Below are 21,825 nucleotides of genomic sequence, written 5' to 3'. Positions count from 1 at the left end.
AACGAACCATCCCAACCAGACTGCTCTGTCCCGGACAGTGGTCTGTTGTTTTATTGCTGACGCTGACGTACAGTATCAATCAACCGCGAAACAATCATATAAACGATCATCAAACATACCGGTTGCTCCTGTAACAAGGGCGCAATCGAATGGAAAACATTAGCCATACTAAACAGTTTACACTTCTGTTCACATACAGGGGAATTATTGATCCGATGTACTGGGAAAAGTGTTTTAAGAGAAGCAATATACACTTTCATCAGGCACGCCGATTATTCTTGCTCATCGGGATTCCAGACCGGATAAGCGGGTAACACGGATAATAGGCAAAAAGTGTTTTTTAATTAATATTAGTATACATTTTATGATAGATGGATATTACTGTATCTTGAGTATATTGTATTTTCCAATATTTCACAGTTACGGACACTCCGAATAGTTGGTTTTCCACGATTATTATAACACCCATTTTTAAGATCCTCAAAGTAAAAGTATAAAATTTATTGAAACAGTTCGAACAACATAACGAGACGAAGTTTTCCAATTTCCGCTTCCAATTGCATCAACTTAAAGATCCTCTCCATTTGCTATATGTCATGAAAGGGGGAGAAAAAACAACCAACTCCCAATGCATCAGCTTCAAACAACGAAATTAAATCAAATTATACCCCCAATTCCTGGCCTGGCTTGCAAATGTCCATTACGCACCACGGCGAAACCTTTACGTCTGAAATCTGGCTCGTTCTCTAAAGCTGTCCGAAATTCGACCCATATGTGTATGCCTTCCCATTTGTACGGACTGGTCGGGGAACATTGCTTCAAACCTCTGTCTATCTATCTTTGCCCGTATGTGCCATAAATCGGTATTGCTTGCAATCATGATTTGAAATGAGAGTATCTGAATGTTGAACAGCCGCAGAAATGGATGGAAGAATTGGAAAACGGAAAATCTCGATCCCAGTCCGGGGGGAGCATATGTACCGGGGACGGGTTTTGTTCATTGCTGTCGCTGCATTCATTGCATGCCAGCTGCATCGAGGTCAAAGTATGGCTGATTGCGATCGAAAAAGGGATCCACTATTAGAGTGTGGTAGGAACGAATAATAACGAACAAAAAAAACCCCTCAAACACACAGTGAAAGGGGTGGTAGATATTAAAAAAAGCGTAACACAAAAAAAAACCATCACGTTCAACATCAAATCCAGCCGGTACGGGTTCAATCTAAACCAGCCAGGTGTGCCCACCCGGTACTGAGCGATTCGCAAATGAAAACTCGTCAACAACAAAAGGCACCTTGGAGACAGGTGGCGGGGGGGGCGGGGGGGATGGTGAACAAACACACAAAAAAACTATCTCTTTTTTCACTCTGCCTCCCACTGTGTAACACAGTTCCACAGACAGAGACATCCCGAATGCATCCCGAATATGCCGCGCCACCCTCGAGGAGGCACTGCCCCAATTCCAAACATGGGAAAAAGCATTCGAAAAGGAAGATACACACAAGCGCACTCATTCGTTGTTTGCTGCGGTTTCATGTGCCGTACGTATGCAACGCTTGTGCCCAACCAAAAGTGCACTCAGGCCAGTCGTTTCGATGCACCGCCAGCAAACCGAGCCCAAAAAGAAGCAGAATTGAAAGTGCAGGCAGCGCAAGGTAAAATCGACCATTTTCGAGAATACGCAAACTTCCGAGAAAGGGTGGCTAAATTGCAAAATAAAAATGTATTTCTTCATCACCCGGAGTGTTCCACCCCAAGTCCCTGCTTTGCCATTTTTCGGGTCATTCGATTGGTTTGGTTAATTTGCACCATAAAGAATCGAATGCAGCCGTGGTTCAGTTGTTCACCGTGAAGGAAAACACACAATCGAAAGGTGCACCGAGTTTCGTTTATTAAACGAACACATACACACTCGGCAATGTACGAATGAACGTGCTCAAAAGCAATATATGGCGAGGAAAAATAACAAAAATCAATTGTTCAATAGGAAAGTAAGGAAGGCGAAAATGCATTAGCCACGAACACTGCAGAGGAAGATTATGAACTGCAAGCTGTTGCAAGCATTTATTTTGTTTTTTTTTTTGTTAAATATAATAAACAATTATGATTTTTCTGTTTTTTCGTTTGACATTTTTATATTAATTTGTTAATTTATTGTATTTTTTTTAACATTTCCTTTTTTACCTCTTAAATTACAATTTTTTTTATAAATAACCTTTGTGCCCTTCAATTTTTATCAGTTTTAAAATAAATTTAAGGGAAACATATCATAAAACTTATTTGCTCATAGCAAAAAAACAACTTTTATCTCTTGTTTTATTTATTTATTTTTCATGGATCGCAATTAGACAATTTGAAAACTAAACCTCTATGTGTTCCTCTAGTTTTCTTCCTCTCAAAAATAACACAACGACGCGTTTGAGCTTTTTATCTGTTTCTGCGTTCTTCCCTTTTTTATACTTCACATACCGTACGCGGCTTATTATGATCCGTCGCGCAAAGCTGGCGTGACACAAACGTGCGTTTATCATTTAATTCCAAACAAACAACATGGTGCTTAGATCAAATAGCGCAAGATAGGCAAGTTTTACGAACCTATGAAAATCCAACCATTCACATTGCCCTCAAGCACACCAGCACAAACTCACACACGCGCACACATACCGAAACCAGCCGTCATGCATAATCAGAACTTTTTACAACTTTTCTCCACGTCGCACTCGAAGCTTCAACGCAAGCCCGCGCACAAACACGGAAAAGCCATCAGAAACGTAAAGGAAGAGCGAAATAATGCCTTTGCATGCCGCCGGGCCGTGGCGAGGTGACGCTCGCTGTCTATTTCTTATGTTGATTTGCTTGTGCTGCGCTTATCATCGTCGTTCCGAACCCGTATAAACAACATCGAACAACATGAGACAGAGAAAAAAAAACGAGGAAAACGGGGGTTTTGAGCATTCGTCTTACTTCCTTTCTATGTGTCGTTTTTTGCTTTTTTGTTATTTGCTGCACATGTTAGCCGGAGTGTGCTGTACCGATTCGTTCAAATGAACCTCTATGGTATGGGAGCAGAGGAAGAAAAGTTTCACTTCAACAAGATAAAACGACTTTCCAGATTGTCTTACGTCGAATCGTAAGACAGCGCAGCGCGAAAAGCAGCAACAAACAAAGAAAAAAAACGCAAGAAAATATACCAAAATCATATCAGAATGTATGCATGCATGCAAACATAAATTAGAATTTGAATGCTTCCGGTTGAACTTTTGCATCTTTCGCATCAAACACAATAACGTACAAAAAATATTAAAAAACACACACACTCATCCAAGGTATAGAAAATAAAATGGCAGAAAAAAGAAACGTGAAGTACAAGCAAGTTGCCAGCTGTCGAGCAGGCAACACTGTGCCGATTGGCAGAATGGTAGCAAAAAAAACTTTTTCCCCAAAAGAAAAAGCGATACGTAAAATTAGGAAAATTGCGAAACACCATTCATCTACAATGAGTGGTAGTCTTTTTTTTCACCCTTTGCTAGAACGTTTTTTTCACTTTTGTTGGTTGTTTATGTCTAAATTTGTTTTGCATCGATATGAAATTGTTCGATTGCTAGAATGAGCGATTACATGCTTGTAGAGAGATCAATATAATGATCCAACTTTCTTTTTTTAGTTATATAATTTATTTATACGCAAACCAATGAATTCTTGCCGCGCTAAGAAGAAATTTCTGGCTGACTAGATTTTTTTCAAAAAAACAGTCTAAGTAAATATAGCAGACAATTACGTATACATACTAAAATACTTAATAATTACCGATGGAGACGCCTAGTACTTTTGAAAAATGGTTTTTAATTGCTTGGTTCGGCCAGGCCGTATTAAGACTTATTTTACCACCTAGCTGGATAGTAAGTCGTTGCTACAGGAGGACGGTCTGGATGAGATTTTTTCCCCTGTCCTGTCGTGTGGACCGGCGCAGTTTATCACATACACCACCTTAAGACTGACTATTTACAATGCCGCTTTTGGATGAATCGCGTAACAGATATGCTTTCCACACTACAAACGCAATTGGTTAGCAAAGCAAAATTGTTTGCAGGCATTCATCCGATATATGTGGATACAATTCAATCGAACTGATCCAATATTAAGGACATCAATAATCAATATTAAGGACTAATAGAGAGCTTTGGAGTCCGTCCTTAAATGTTTGAAATACCAGAAACGAGACTGAGCAAGGTTGCCTAGAATTCATCTTTTCTGTTCTGAGTATATTGTGAGGTTTAGAATATCTTGACGTATCTCGCTTGAGGTCTCAATGAATCATTTAAAATCTCAATCCATCAACGTAAAGTAGTCTAGGCATGTAGAGTTCATGCGTGATTAGGATGTAAAATTATCGTTTTAGCTCATTAAAGTTAGCCATAACTCTACACAGCCATTTTTTTAAATTGGCTTTAATCCTATTGACTGTCATTTGCATCTTATAAACCCATAATAAACCTTTGTTAATGATGAATATAGACTTCAGCTCTCCGTTTGCAACGTTTCAAGGATAAATTGTTGCTCTCTTATACTGGAGATAGTTGTTAGCATAGGTTGATTATAGTGTTTACGTCGCATTTTAAGCAAAAGCTAAATAATAAATCAATTTGAAAATTGATAAATAATTAAATTAATACGAAAAATCAAATCATTAAATAAATAAAACAAAATAATTTTAAAAAACATAAGACTGAAAGCAAATTATGAAGGAATAAATAAATGAACAAAACAAATATAAATTAAGGAATGAATCAATAAATCAATCAAATCAATCATTTAACCAAATAAATAAAATAATGGAAGAGGTAAATTAAACGGAAAACAGTCTAACAAATTCATATGAAATCAAATCAAAACGCATAAACATTCGTTTGATCAGCTGTATTAAACGGTAACATAGCTCAAACGCACGAATACATCTCAAATAGTCTTCTACGGAATTTTACATTCCACCAACCAACAAAAAAAACCCTTGAAAAATCACCCATGAACAAATCAAAACCCAAAAACTCAATCAAAAGTAAACGCACCGATGAATGGACAAAATATCGATCATCCGATTCCTTTCACCCGTCTTGAGTAAAACTCAACACCAAGGCGAAACAACGCCAGGAGCATTTGCACCTTAAAAACCAAAGCAGCTACACGCTCCACCTCGATGGAACAACTTCGTCGACCGGATTTCTGGCTTTTTGTTTCACTAAATATCAATCACAAGTGCAGTGAAGCACAAAATTCTATCCAACCCTCCTCTCCTCCTCCTTCTCCTCCTCCTTCTCCTCCTCCTCTTCCCCCTACACCTTAGTAGCACACACACACATAAAATCTGTACCGTGATTGGCAGGAAAAACTCTTCACGCGAAATCTCTTCGTTCAGTGTACGGGCGTAAGAAATGAAAACTTTCTCAACTGGCTCAACAGCACAGTACAGCTGTACCTTTACCTGTCTTCCACCTGTCTTCCACCTCCCTTTTCCCTCCGCTCTCCGGTGAACATAACACAATTCCGTGTGCAGCACGAAATAGGAAAACTTTCTTCGGGAAGAATTTTAATGCGAAACTAATTTAAATTAAAAACTTTTACCTTTTGCTTTTTAACCGAACAGGGCAGCAAACGTGACCTGCCACAATCACACCCCTAAAATTCCCGTGCACTACGGGGCACAAACACACCCACACACACACAAAAAACATTCACACCCTATTGGAGGACCAGTCGAAGAAGCCGTTTTGGAAAATTGGACAAAATCACAACACTCCAATAAGGGATAAAAGGGAAAAATGCACTTTCATGGTGCCATTGAAATTTTTGGTACGGATGTGTTTAGTGGCATACTGACGAATTTTGTGTCAAACAAAAAAAAACAAAAAGTTTCAACAAGAAAAAACTGTTCACAGATGAAGGTAAAATTGACCGTGTGCCACGACAAACGGATGGTGCTGGAAAGAAAACGCTTTTGTTCCCGGCTAAGGAACGTAATGAATGAATGGCAGATTTCGCTTTTTGTTCACGTTCAAGCACCATCCCACCAGTTTGGCAGTAAATGAAATGAGAAAACTCAACATCCCCCACTCCGGTCCTGTGGTGCCTCTTTGTGACAGTTTCCCCTTGGGGGGGAAACATCCGTGCTAAAGCCTGATGGGTGTCAGGAGAAAATATGATAACATTTAAAATCGTATTTAAATCAATGTTTCGAAATTTTCCCAAAAATTGATTTTTACCACACTTTCAGTACTTTTTGGGTGGTTTGGATTGACCATCGATAGGAAGGACCCGTACGCAGGATTGTACTTCGGATGGGACAGGCAGCAAAAAAAAAAGAACATTCTCTCCCAGAACAGACCGTACTCATGAAAAGCTCATGAAAAATTCATCAAAGTGTTGTGCCTTCGGGAGCTCGGTGGGTGTTTTTATTATTATTTATCCTTCATTCATCTCTCTCTCTCTCTCCCCACATACATGGGTATGTAGCCAATTTCCCCCCAAACCCAAACCCCAGTTTTGTCAACATGCGTTTCGATAATCATACAGTTCGTCCCTTTTGGGTTCCTTTTGCAATGCGTGTCTTCATGTGCGACGCTTTTTCCATTTTTAATTCCATCAATGAGCGAACCGCGCACTGTCTGGTCAGTGGACAAGGGACTATTCCGCTGCATACTTGCCTCCCCCCCTTCCCCCACCCCCTTTCGTATGACCACAACACTTTTGGGTGTCTTTTTCCGCATTATTTCTTGCTGTTTTCCACAGCAAACCATCAATCGGTGTGTTCTTTTTTTGCGTTGTGAAAAGGTTTTCATTTTCAATAAAAATATATTGTACGAGCGTTACCAATAATTTTCCAAACCACGGTTGCCATAAATTACGACTTTGGGTTTGACGCGATCGACCAGCGTTCAAGCGAACAGTCGATTTTTTTTTCGGTTCGGTTGATTTTTTTGTTGTGCAGCTTCCAAATTCGTCTGCAGGCTTCAGCGCAAAATGAGCGTAAACATCCTTTGCCTTCATTTTTCATAATGTTATTATTTTACGGTCACCTGGACAAATTAGTTTCGAATTCGAAAAGAGGCGGTGACACGGAATCATTTTTGCCGGGATTTCGTTTTTGTGTGTGTGTTTTTTTTTTCTTCATTTTTTTAATTCCTCACTCTCCTTCACAAACAGCACCCTCCTATTGGGTACCAATCAGTTGGAAAATGGTTCGGCCTGTGAACTCAAAGGTAAAAATGAAACTGTGCCGTAAATTAAAAACACAGAAGCTGCTGAACACAAAAAAACACACACTCAGGTACGCACAGAGAAAAATGTTGCTCGTAGTTGGTGGCAAAATTAAAGCGTTTTTTTCGCACAGTTATTATTAATTTATATCGGTATGATTGATTAATCGCACACCTCGATTACGTGCGATGCTATTAAACGGAATTTCGATTCAGCGAATTTTATCTGTCTCACTCGAACGTAGGCCATACGCAGTGCTATAAAGTTATTATGCTTATGGCAGTTTAATGTTGTTTTGAAAAGCTGTTTAATTGAAGTTTTATAATTAAGTTTAGTAAGGATAAAATGATAAAGAATCAGTGAAAAGTATTTGATAACTCAACTAGTCAATTCCTTCTTTATATACCGCTATCTAAGAAACCGCATGTATCTCTTGGACTTTCTATCGTTTTAACACTAGAACTACCGGAACAATCATTTTCGCTGGAACGCTTCATTTTCATCGCATTATTTTTTTGGGGTTAAACAATCCTAAGGTAGTTGGTACATGAGTTTTACATAAATATTCTGTAGTACGATCTCAAATTAACAATAAAATATACTCCAACTTTTCGCAATTATTTAAAAATTAACCACGAACTAAAAACGCTTAAAACGCAAAGTAGTTCTAGTGTTAATCAAGAATGTCGCCAATTTTTAACTAGCTAAATTATTTATATTTCTTCACTACTTTTATTAACTCGGGACAATTCATATTACGATCATAGTGAAGTTTATTTCTAAAAACAACACCCTACCTCGCATATCAGTATTCTCCTCCTCATTTCAATCTTTTCCAGAGCGAACAGATGAAACAAAATCAGTAAAACAGTAGAAGAACTCCAAAAAAAAACCTTCATCCTTTTTCGCAGTTCGTGCACTCCCCAGCGTGTGATGGAAGTTTTCTCCCACGGGACGAAAGTCCCCTTTTTGATGACTCGATTCCTTTGCACACTCATGTTGATTTGTTTAGAGACGAGTGTTTAAATAGATTTGCGACACATCGTCTTCCTGGATGGTGTCCGACGTCTTTTACAACAGCACAAAGCATGTTACAGTGTCCCACTATCAGTTATCTAAGGCATCCATTGTATGAGTAACAGACGTAACGTATATACACACATTCATCTCCCGAAAATGTCCTTTATTGTCGAATCCTCCTCCTTTTTTTTGCTAGTGCGATCCCACTTTACATGCCATTATTTCATGCAGCCAAAAACCCTTTCCGACATGTAATGGGATGACTATGATTATTTGCACAATGGAAATTGGCCAGCCAAGTTGTAAACGGGAACGGCCAAGAATGATTTGGTGCTTCTGTTCGGGGTTCGTTTTTCGGTTCGGAAATTCGGAAAAAGGTTTGGCAAAAAGAAATTACTTCCACCAGTTCACCAAACCCGACGCTCTGCTAGTGTATTATTATATTGCCGTTCGACTCCAAGTCTCTGTCCCTTTCCTATCCCGCGCCTGCAGGACGGGAACGTCGAAATTGAATGAAAAACTTTGAAGATAAATACACTAGATCAAGTGTGAGCGTCTGTCCCTTAATGTTTCAGCGATTTTACGCTCGGTTGCGTATTTGGGTTTTCGGCCAGCGGTAACACAATCGGTCAGCGCAAAAACGGACATTCGGAGGTTTGGCGATAGGGTGCTCGAATTCATGACACGCTTGACCGCAATCAGTATTATCCTTCTATTATGTGAGTTGAGTTGATGAGTTTTAATATTACTATAGGTTTTTTCTTCTCTTTTTTTTCCTCTATTTCTCTCTCTCTTTCTCTCTTTTTTAATGGATACCGGTGAATCATGGAGCAGTTTACAAAACGGGGCAAGTATCGCTTTCGACCCTTAACCAACCGTTCACGCATCATTAAAAGGCTTTCTCTGTGTGAAGGGCCTATTCGTGAAGCCGTAAGCCTTTGGTAAGTACTACCGCTGCATGAAAACGTTGAAAGAGGTAGACGGAATTATAATTATTGCTATAATGTTAGCTTTAATTGCTTTAATTGGTAGCGTACTGCTTTAGGATGCAATCAACGTATTTTAATTAAATAAGCAATTAAAATTACATTCCACGTTGTTTTGAAAAAGGATACTATAAAGTTCCGTGTAAAAATATCCTCCCATTGAAATAATACAAGTTCATCAGTAAGACCTTCTCACAATACCTACATTTTACTGCCATATTAGAAAATGAACCCTCCGTCACAGACGGTACTCATCTCAATCCACTTGTCACCAAAAACAAAAAATAGAAAACCTTCTCGACCTTACGCTGTAAACCAATGCCAGCTTTGCACTGGTACAGCTCTTTGCAGAAACGAGAAAGAAAAGTTAATTTCACTAAGAACAATCCTCCATCCATTGCCCTTTGCTGTTATTTCAATTTACGCTTAAAAAATAGAATAAAACAAGGTGCAATTTAGACGACCTACGCTAGCTAAAACATTCTAACCTGCAGTCACTGTCTACAAGTTTTTCGTTGCTTTACAAACAATGATTCGCTAAAGATAGTTGAAAGCAGAAGGAACGTACATGCTGGGAAGCTTTTTGCCATACTCTTGCCATATCCCCTAGAGAAGCTTATAATAAACAATTCACTTCATGTCCGAATATTTGCTTTTTTGAAAAGGTACTAAGCTGCCTGGTAGCTACCTAACCTACCTAGCCTAGGCCGAAAATAGAAAACCACATTTAGCGCTTTATTTTATCAATTTATTTTTAGCGTGCTGGTAAATATTTTACTAGCTTTAACATCATCATGTAGCCGTTTATTTCTTGGCCCATTTTATTAACAGATTGTTTTTCCTTTGCTGACTGAACGATTTTATTTTAGAAAAACATTTCATGAAAATTGTTATGCAGAAAAACAATTTTTTCGTTTTTGTATTTCCCAAAAACTCTTGCGTTCCATTGAAACACCTTACGTTAGCTACAAGAAGACATTAAAAGGTTAAATGCACGACCAAACATATGCCACCGACACTGATACTTTAAACAATCAACATTCCATTCTGACTGTCCCCCCGGTTGTCCCCGTCGGAATATGCAAAACAAATGCGCCTTCACACTGCCGAGTTTTGTTTATTGACTTACGGGGGAAAAATAGTCCGTATTGCCGTGTTTTTGGTTTTGCGAAAGCGCACCGTAGAAAAAGGCTTTGTTTCGAAGTGTCTCACCCACACTCGGTGAGAAACTTGCTTTCCCTTACTCTGTCTCGCGTTGCTTCGACGGAAAACGGGGAATGGAAATATACCAGAACGCACACCGCTACACCGACACAGACGGTAAACAAACCGTTGGACCGTATTTTGCTGGCAAAAGCAAACAGAAAAGACAAAACCATTTCCCAAGACCACAACCACCATCGAAACAATCGTAACCGACCGTTTTTTCCCACCCAACCAACAGCAAAAAAAAAATACATAACCGGTCGGCCACGGCAATGATTCCGATGGATTTAATGGGAGCAAAAAAGCATACTCCTGCTCACAAAACATCCGGGAAAAGGAAAATGTTTCCCTACAGCATCATCATCGGTGGCCACCAACGGCAATGTTTGCAAACCGTGCGAGGAACTAAGGGAATGTGGCAATGGGATGGGATAGGGTGAAGGGAACTACCAACAGAAAAACCTTACGCCACACGACCACGCGACATGACCGTTCCAGAACCGTTTGGTTCGTCTCATTTTTGTATTTCAATTAAATTCACTTTTAATCTGCATAACAAAAACACTCCATTCCTTGTTTCCGCAGTGTGGTGGAAACAGGAAGAAATGGAAAAGCAACACACAAGCAAAAAAAAAATGCTACCACAGCTACGACACAATCCCCATTTTCCCAAGAAACTGCACAACTCTGTGTGTGTGTGAGTGTGTTTTTTCACCATTTTTCCCCCCATTCAGTTGCCAGTTACCCCATCGTCTTTGGTTCGGAAAACGTGGCGAAAGGAAAGCACCAATTTACGCCCCACTTTCCCCATTTATCCCCCCCCCCCGGTTCCCTTTCCACTTGGTTGGTGGAAAAGTGGGAGGATTAATTTTGGAAAATATTCTGGGGTTGTTGTAGAACAACCATTGCAGATAAATAAGGTAACGATGACGGTGATGGTGATGGTTTGCGATGATGGTAATGATCAGGCAAACCGTGGACGGCAATGAACGGGACGAGATTATGAAGCGTTTTTCAAACAACTTTTAAAAAACCCCCTCCCAAAACCAGTGGTGCAGATCTTGACATTAGTGATAAGGGCTGTGTGGCTGTGTGTGTGCGTGTGTTGTGTGAAATGAATTCTACTTCACAGCGACCTTTTTTTTTTCTTCTTAAGTGTCAGATACTGATACACTTTTAAAGCATTTAAGAAGGTCAAAGAAATGAAACGAACCTGTTTAATGTTGCCATAAAAAGTACATTTTTTTGCATGCTCTTCATACTTTACTGACGTTTTCGTAAAGACATCGTACCTGAAATGAGTAAATGGGAAAAGATCATTAACCTCAGTTACATTACATACATTTAGAAAACATGAAAAATAGTAAAACTCATGCTTAAAATAGACAAATGAATGAATGTAATATTCCTCAGATACTTCATTTATTAAGCTTTCCAAAAAATGCATTAATGCACTGCAGCGCACATTTCCACCATCGGAAAGGAGCCTTAAGAAAAATCGTAGAAAGCATCAATCCTTTCTGGCATTTATGCCACCTTTTTTAAAAGGTTGGTGAACTTCAGTATTCTATAATTATCCTATTGAATATTCTATAATTCCATAATCTATAATTATACACTTCGAGGATCCGATCACTTCCCAGATTCGGTCTACCTTGACTGACACTTTCATCTCAAAATGTCTAGGTATTTCTTCATTATTTAATGATGCTTCGACCTTCAAATCTGGAGATAGCTGGAGATGATGAGATTTATTGATCCTCGTTCGTCACCTTTAAATTATAGAGCAATCGCTGGTAACGTCTAATACGGAATAACCGAAAATAACCACTGATTCTTGACTGGTTCTTCTTCTCCTTGACACTACACTACACTACATCTTCAGGAAAAACCTTGGTCTGCCATTTCTGGCTTTTGCTACAACAGAGGATACACATGTGATTTGAGACTAGGAACTCAGGTTAAAAACTCATTAAAATAAGTTCTCTTTTTCAAAAACAATACTTTATACAATATCAGTTTATTACAATTGATTTATTTCGGAATGTTTCATAAGTTAAAGTATTCTCTCTCCTGCCGGCTTTAACGACTTCTATGATCTTAGAAGTCGGCCTTTTCTTGTTTCTTCTTCTTCTTGGCTTTAACGACCTTACAGGTCACGCCGGCCATATCTGGCTTACAAGACTTATTTTTTTTAAAGCAAAGTAAGTAGAACAAACAATTACTTATACTAAAATACTAAATAATTACCGATGGAGACGCCTAGTACTTTTGAAAAATGTTTTTCTGCTTGGTTAGAACGACCAGGCCGTATTAAGACTTAATTTTAATTTTACCACGTAGCCGGATAGTCAGTCCTTGCTACGAAGAAACGCTCCAGATATGAGGTGATCCCCGGTACACCATCGGGCCGCCCCGGTTACTTAAAGCATTCCTTAGTGTTGAATTCTATCTATCTACTAGATAGATCCTTTTTAGAGTCTACTATCCTTTTTTAAATCTGGTAGCAAACAAACAAACAAATAACATTAAAAGCTGCATTGTACCAACTTTTACAAATTATATGTACATTAAGCTTACCGTACACCAATCACATTACCAAACCCCAAAACAAAGATAACAGAAACAAACACATATGGAGGATACAACTTCCAAACGCCGAATGGAAAACTTTTGCTAATGTAAACTGCCTTTGTAGAGCATTATCATTCTGAACTTGCTGTAACGCAACTAGTGTATACGATTGGTTCTCGCCCTGTACTGATTCAACCCCGGTAAGCAGTCATATCTGGCAATGATAAAGGAAATGTGCACCATACATTACCGTTTTGCTAGCGTAAAAGGTAAAAGCTATCCTTACACGGAAGATAAGACATTTCACACAACCGGCAACCATCATCATCACCACACACCTTCACCACCATCACCACCACCACCATCCAGCCTTCGTCATCCGGTGAGATAATCCTTTCCCTACAGCCCACCACCGACTAAGTGTTTTTCGTTTCCTTCCGAACAATTCTACCGGGCGACAAGTTGTGGCAGTTGAACCACTCGTTTTCACCGTCTTCCAATTTTCCCTTTTTATTTCTTCCTCTCCCCACCATCACCCAACAAGCTTTCCATTAACCGACAGCTTTCAACAAATTCGATCCCGCTCAATTGCTCGCCGATGCCTTCCGGCCGTAAACTGGTTGATCGAAAAAGGGATGAAAAGTGAAAGTAGATGCCGTCCCGCGTCATCACCTTCACCACCACCACCACCACCGCCACCGTTTTGGGATCGTGCGACACACATCGGAAGCCGAAGCCGGTGGAAGTTTTCGGCAAACTTTTGCGGTAATCCATATTAATAGCTAAGGGGATTACTATATTATTAAGTTTATCCGTTCGATATTTTGCATCAGCATGTTTTGTTTGACTTGCACGGTATGGGGTTTTTCGGGTTTCCACAAACTTTTGGCCCCTTCTTTTTCGGTGTGTTACCACACAGCTTTGTCATACCTTCGTAATTGGTTGCAGAAACCGTCCTTAACCGTTCCTACCCCGGAGGTTATTATGGCTTCACCGCAAAATCGGGGAGGGGAGGGAGGACAAGGCAGAGAAGCATAATTTTGTAAGACTTTTCAAAACATGCTGTTGAACATTGGCGTACCCCACAATGGCGTACCCCACATCATTTTATCAAGTCAATGTGGATCGAAAAATTCTTATCGAATCATCCAGAGCGTTCCCTTCAATGGAGAAGAAAGCGATGCAAATTGCTTTCGCGTATACGATATGACAAAAAATCCTCCCTCGAAATGAGGGCTTTCGGTGCCCCTAATGCACTGAGCAAAGATTTCCGTAAGAATGGAGAAGAAAGGGGGAATTTCTTTCACGACACATCAGTGACACCCCAAAAACCCACTGACAGCAGTAGGAAGAAAAATCGAAACGAAACATCCTGTACCATACGGTAGCTAATGTTTGCCTCTGATCCATTCCACCATCAGCATCAATCGTCCCCGTGTTCTAGCAGAATTGGGGGTGGGGAAGGAAAACTTTTCGCTCCAAATCAATCCCACACATCTCGCTTTACCCAAGGGTGCTTAAAAATCTGCTGTGAATCTGTTTTTCCTCTTTTGTTTTTCTTCTTCCGTCCTGTGTGTGTGTGTTGATAACAATGCTTCGGAAACAAGCCCTAATCTACACGCGTCCCCGCATTCTTCGTATTATCATTTATCACCTGCCTGCTTCTCGACAAGAAGAAACAGAGAGGAAAGCTCCATTTGCACCATTCGAAGTTCCAAAAAACACGGTGCAAAAGTTTTCGATTTTGTCTTCTCAAGCTGCTTACCACATACACCGGTCTATCGGTAAAATCTCCGTACCATCGAGACACATCACCATGCAAGTTACACATTTTTCTACCGCTTAAAGATGTATTTTAATAAAAGGAATCTTCTTCCTTCTCTCGGGAGGTTTTAAAAGCCCCCTTTTTGGAGGGTGAAGGAATTTCGTTCCGATTGAAGGTATCCCGATGAGCACAACAATACCAAGAGCCATTCGAAAACTCTCTCCATATTCTCTCGCTCTTCATATAAACACACTATAGGCATGCACAACACCCACTCGCACATTCGATGCCAAACCACAGCTGGGTTTAACCGGGAGGGTTACACACACACACACACACGGGACAACCGACTCCAAAGACTTCCAAACTCCCTGGGAGGCGGTGTTTATTGAAATTTATTGAAAATTGAGTTTCCTTTACCCGGCAACCATTGTTGCACACAGACACACCACACAAACGGAACGCAAAAACCAATGTTTTCTCCAAAACAAAAAAAAAAGGAAATGTTGCCAACGAGTCTGCAAACGAGAAGCGTAGGCTCGATACGAATCCGTACGCGTATGCGTGAAATACTCCCGCCAAGGCGAAAAGAAAAAAAAACGGGGTCGTGAAAAAATATTCCCAAACAAAAGGAAGAACACCAAATACGCATCAACCTGCCTCAAAAACCGTGGGCGTTGGGAAGCAAATTTGGCAACACATACAGAAAAAAATAGAAAAAACCCCAACGGGATATGGAAAATGTAGGTTTTCTTTTTTTTTCGTTACTATTACTGCTTGTACATGCAGGAATACACCGTAACGAATACCTTCCCTTTCTGGTAGGATACTTCACAAACTAGGCTCACAAATTCCTTCGAGCTCCTTTGGGTGCTAGTGTCTTGTCTGCATCAAAACCACGATCCACTTTAAGGGTTCTGTAGAAACAAAACCGATTTTCCTAGAGGTTTATTCCGGTAGGGCAGGGCAATGGTAAAACGCACGGCACATCGTCATGTACACGCTAAACCCTTTTGCTGTTGATTTTGGTTGTAATATCCTGTTTTGGCAAAGCGATAAGTTTAACGCCGGTGTGCAAGAATGTGCCCTTCGAAGTGGAGTTGAAATAAACGGTAGCGAAGTTCCAATGCTCCAGAGACATTCCCGGAAAAATGTGGGAGGAGGAGTCTGTTACATCTGGTAACAAAAGACGTGACCTTTGTGATGATCATTCCACTGTACAGAATACTAAAAACGCTTATGTTTACAAAACGACGGTACCGATGGTAAAAATGACCACAACTTAAAAGTTACCACGGAGTTAACGAAATAGACCGTGAGAACACTTATTTGCCTCGTCCTATTTTCATCCCAAATCCCAACCCCTTATTCTATCGACCGCGTGCCGATTGGTTCGGTAATTTTCAATTAGCCAAATTGTACTGAAATCAGCTTGCAGAGAAGAAAAATAATTTACCAAATTGATGGTTCATGCTTTCATGCTAGCACTAGCATGCTGGATACTGTTGCTGAACCACCCGTTACATCCAATTTACAAGATTTTCAATTCAACCTTCAGACCCTCCCCCCCGCTAGACCCGCCTTAAAACGTCAACGTGTTGCGTCCCTGTTTTGTGCACATTTTTCGCCGGGCAGCTTAATCCGTTCGCTTGAACGCAGCGGATTATATCTATTAGAAGTTGATTGAAACGAAAATTTCCTCCACCCGACCTGAACGAAAGCAAGCGGTACGCTTGTTGTTTCTTCACGGTTAAAGAAAGCTTTTAAAGTAAGTAGCCCTTCCCCCCCTTTGCACCGTTACCGATTACGCCATGCCATGCCGTGCCGGCTTCCATCCATTACTCTTTGTTTGCAAATCGCGGATGCTCACACAAACTTTACTTATTAAACTTCTCGGATTGGTTATCAAAATTATTACTCCCCGAAACTTTGTCTTGCACGTCTCGGAGCGTCTCGAAGTTGGGGATGCCTTTTCCCGGTGACCCTTCGATGTGTGGTGGAGAAGGTCGGGTGTACCGGACCCGCTTGTGCTAAAACCTCCGACAGCTAAGCTGGATAACTGGCCACCCGTTGCATGGTGTAGGTTGTGCAACTGCTCACACTCGGAATGGGTATGCTTTAGAGCGGGTGTCTGACAGTATGGATATGAATCTAGACGCAAGCGGTCCGTACGCCCTTTCCGCCGGCTGTGCTGGGGCAGTCCAGAAATGAAGTTTATATAGACTCCTCGGTGGCCGTGTGGAACCCCCGAAAGTTGCAACATTTTACTCCAAATTAAATTATTTACGTATTGCCGACCATATTAAACCAACTAAATTGTGAAACCATAAATAGCTAGCGAAACGAAAGATGACAGCAATTTTTGTTCGGTTTGGGACGCAATGGCTATTGAAAGTTTTGAGCAATTGTCATATTTACGGGGATTTTGTTAGATGAAGTTTAGTTCTCGTTCATCTGTTGCTTCACATTATGTTGGCCCTAAATTATTGTCTTGAGGATGGGTAGTCGGGTGGTTCATGTTGTAAGGGAGCCTAGTCTTATCATATACGATAGAAACCTGGACCTTCTCCTGTACGCACATAACAGACTATCCTTGCTACGGGTAAATAAAGTCAAGGAAAGCCTGTAATGGCAGCCCAAGATCTCTCGTGATTGTAATGCCACCAAACGGAAGAAGAAGAAATTTTTTTTTCTGGCCAATTATGTAGAAGCCATTGTCGGTGTAAGAGGTGAGACTCGTCTCCATTATCATCAACAACCGATAAATGTCCTAACCATGTGCCAAGGTTTCTAAAAATATGGTATTTGTTTTGTGGTAGTATGCGGCATAAAAGAAAATTTTGGAATAATCAGATTTGTCACGATTAGTGATGGTTCATTCAAGCGGAATCGATTCTGACCTATATTCTGGGTGTAGCAGGTTCGGACCGACTCATAAATATAAGTAGATTAATTAGTTCCGATTCGAACTCGTTACACCCACGAGTCGGAGTCGCTCATGGTAGTTTGCACCTCCCAGAATCGTTGCACCTACTGAACCTACTTGTATCTACCAGTTAAGGTCGCTTAGGGTCGAAGACATCCACCCGGTAGGTTTCGAGTCTACGCGCCCATCACTAGATCCTTGAATTTGTCTTCCAAAGCTAAATCAAGAGGTGATCTCATTAAAGCGCTTACAGAACACCGGCAATTGGCAAAACGTCAAAATCCTCATTAAGTACCAAAACAAGAGAGCTCTGCACTTTAAAAAGTAGCAACTTCCTATTAAGTACTCATTGGTGACAAGTGTTTTACTACTTAACGCCAAACCAGTGTAACCCCGAAAGCTCTTGATCGAGCAAAAAGTTCCATAGAAGTAAGCACTAAGAACAGAGCACACAAAAGACCACTCGTCAGAAAAGTACCTCGTCAATGACGATCAACAAATAGAAATTAAAAATTTCCACTTCAACCACCAATTCACCAAGTCACTGGCAGATGTTTGTTTTGCCCAATCCGTTTTCGTACAATCGACAAACGCATGTATCTTCACATCCCAACAGGCAGACAACAGTCAGAGCCTTTGAGGATTGTGTACGATGTTACGAATCTTCTCGCGCCTTTAGCTTTTACCTTTTTCAAATAGCACCCTCTCTAGGTCCTTCCAATAACAGACCGTTATCGGAATACGATTCACTTCCGAAGCTAAAGTGATAAGCTAACGATATCCTGCGTGTTACAACAAATGCACCACCCCGTTGTGTATCCGGCGTATAAGACCAGAAAATGAAACGCCACATCATAAAGGTGGCCGTAACTTGTTAGACAAAACGCTTACGGGTACAGCCAAAGCGGAACGCCATAATTCATACAAATCGAACCATAAACCATTTGCTTGTTGTCGAAGGATTTATCATATCGCTTGCTCGGAGTTCCCCGGGTTTGACTTCGGCCCCAACGGGGAAACGATCTCACACAAGAAGCGTGGATGCAAGCGTGGATGAAATTATAATTTATCGATTTTTAAACATCATAACGGTCATAATGGCCATATGGAATTGATGGTACGTAAACAAGGGCAACACAAACCGGTTCTTTTTTTTCTGCTTTAGAAAATTCACCTTCTCGTCCCATTCGTCACTGTGGGGGGGGGCTTTTCGTTGTAAAGAGGGTTGTGGAAAACCACTCGAAATAAACGAGCTTCATCTATTCCATTCAATTTGTTTTTTCCCAACCCCCGCTCCGGTTAAGCTTCCCGGGACTTGGGAAAAGGGAATAATAATGGTGCAGATTGTTTTCCCAACTTAACCATAACGTGCACACGTTGCCCGGGGTAGACAAGCCGAATGTAAATTATTGGTAAAGTCAAGAGTTTGTTAGTGTGCAGGGTGCAGGACTAGGGCAGGACAAAACAGTGCGAAGCGGCAAATTATGGACGGCAATTACTGCTGAACGTGTTGCTGTTGTTATTGCCAAGACCAAGGAAGGAGTTTTTGTGTTTGGAGAAATTCATTTTCTTCCAGCTAGTTCTCTCTCTAACTGACACCCGAACCGGCCGGGCGTCTGGCGGATGTGATGCGATACTCTAACACAGGACACCGTCGTTCCTATGGCACGAAATATTCACACCGACACCCCGTTCGCTTTGTCGGTCATGTCGTTGATGGTACCGTTGGGACTATAGCTAGACCACGTGCCCCGAACTATTTCTACCATCCCCGAAACGGATGCCACGGGCATGAGCTGCGGCATCGTTAACGAAAGTCCGTAAAGGCACACTCCCTATCACTCATCACTCACACCGATCCGCTCATCATCACCTCAACCCACAAACACCGGACGACGATCCTGACGACGCCTCAAATGCTCATCCCGTTGCACATTGTGGTGATGCAATTATCATTCTCGTTATGTTACATAATGAATACCAGACGCATACACACACAGAGCTCGTTCCGTGTGGATGCTTAAGATGAAAGATTGGACTCTTAAGACCGTACCCCGGGTCTAGTCTAGCTAACTCTGGTGAACTTGTGCTACGAAACCAACCTGTGCTCGTTGCTTGGTTTCTGGATGCTTCTTGTGCATCCCTTATTCCGTTACCAATTCCTCCACTAGCCCTTGTTCCTAACTTTCCTAACCCGAAGACGGAACTTCCATCAGATAGTCCGTGTGTGTGGGTGTGTATTTAGCAAAGCATGTGAAAATTGTTTCAACGTACCTTCATATCTATATGCTTCTATCGCTACCGAGACTGCCGAGCCTTAGTCCCTAACGGACTTTTGCGAGGTAAAAACGAAAAGGGGATTAAAGCAGCTTTCTGCCAACAAAATGGACAACACGATACGTGTATGCATAATGCAACAATACAACATGCTTTAAAGATTTAAGGATGCGTAGCAGGTGTGAGAAATTGAACAATTTGCCGTTTTAAAGAACCATCAATTTATATGTGTTGCATGTAGTTCCTTTTTCTTTGTTATCATGTCCATTCCCCCACGCGAATGCTAATTTGTGTCCTAAAGGAATGCACGCGCTTGTGTGTTGTTGACCGAATGCCTATTAATTCAAAAATAAAAAACACAATCCTAAGCACACGCAGTAATGCATTCCATCGACTGGTTTTTGTTCGTCCCTCTCTTACCACGCGCTCATTATCCGAAATGTTGCACAATTATGCACAACCACGAAATGCGAATCCATTTATTGATTTGCGCGAAAACCGATTAGCATTCCCCGGGTGACATTTCTGGTAGCGAAAGGAACCTAGTTTGGAATTCCCTTTACACCCGTATGATGGGGCCAGCGCCGAACCACGCTATTCAGTGTCGTGCACTTTAATGTGTGCGATTTCAATCATTACGAAATATTTCGGTTAGAATATGTGGTAACAATCTGCTAAGAAGCAAACGGTTCTAATGATCACGACGCCAATCGGATAATCTCACGATGTTTATACGTCAGCAACCAGGCGCCTCCATCAATGCGTAGTGAAGCAAGCGACCAGGCGTCTCCATCAAGGCGGAGTGAATCAAAGGACCAGGCGTCTCCATCGGGGGCTCCAAATACGGCAATCGAAGTCGTCCAATATCCGGGAAAAACCCCCTGTCGGTGCTCACCCTACCAACGATCTATTCTTGAAGACGGCTGTCACCGTGTACGCCACGCTGGGAAAAAGAATATATCGATCGAACCGTCACGCCAAGACGCCCGCAGTGAAAGGTGCATCGAAGGCGATTGCCTAATGAATGTTTCCACTTGACGATGATGAAGGCGTGTTTCTCGTGGCAACAGGAGAGATGTTGTTAATGACACAGACGATGGTGCCGCTGATGGCGCTGATGATTGTGCCACTAGCGAAACGTCAAGGTCCTAGCTTAAAGCACTGTCGAATAATAATGAATAATTTATGCTCATGCTGACTGCAGCCGTGTTCCCATCGTGTCCCCTCCGATACCGTAGCTTGCTGCGGCATTAGAAAGCACCGTGCGCCTCAATGACAATCCCAGTTCAGCCAGGGCTGAACCTCTACGAAAACCGTACTCGCTCGGACGAACGTCGAACAGGGAGCTAACCGACCCACATTCGCTGAATGCACACTTTGCCAGTTTTCCATCGAACGGAGTGATGATTGAACGCTTCCGAACCCGCTCGTGCCGTGCTGGTATAGAAGAAGCACAAACATACTTGAGACTCACTTAACCTACGACCGCTACGACCCTTCGGTTTTCTTCTTACAGCCGTGACGTGATGGTGCATCGAGCTGCAGCTGTCTATACTGCACACGCGGCACGGTACGGTACGGTTCGCACCGGCAAAAGTTGTACGTGTGCCATCCGGGATCCGGGCTGCCGTAAACCCGCCCGGGAGTAAATAGGGACGATAAATCGAACTTCTAATGTCTGCACGAGTGGGTTGCCCTTTTCCTTTCCACCCCGCTGCCCAGGCGCACCAATTGACGGCACCTCCTCACCAGCGTGGATAAAAGATTCATCGTTAGATGTGTTTCCACGCCGTGCCACGCCGTTCTTATCAAGACGAAGG

General features: G+C 41.5%; 1 protein-coding gene and 1 long non-coding RNA gene across 5 annotated transcripts in view; one reads left to right on the top strand and one right to left on the bottom strand.

Moving 5' to 3' along the window:
- LOC125763153 (uncharacterized) overlaps nucleotides 1–11,231 on the top strand; it is a 125,413-nt gene extending 114,182 nt beyond the window's left edge. The window contains exon 3 of the long non-coding RNA XR_007418308.1: nucleotides 9,106–11,231. This is a non-coding gene — a long non-coding RNA (uncharacterized LOC125763153). The remainder of the gene's footprint in view (nucleotides 1–9,105) is intronic.
- Nucleotides 1–21,825, bottom strand: part of LOC125763100 (uncharacterized) — a 198,610-nt gene that overhangs the window by 149,163 nt on the left and 27,622 nt on the right. The window lies entirely within an intron of this gene.

This window comes from Anopheles funestus, chromosome 2RL, assembly GCF_943734845.2.
Source record: "Anopheles funestus chromosome 2RL, idAnoFuneDA-416_04, whole genome shotgun sequence".
Taxonomy (NCBI): Eukaryota; Metazoa; Arthropoda; class Insecta; order Diptera; family Culicidae; genus Anopheles; species Anopheles funestus.
This window is presented reverse-complemented; position numbering and strand designations above follow the sequence as displayed.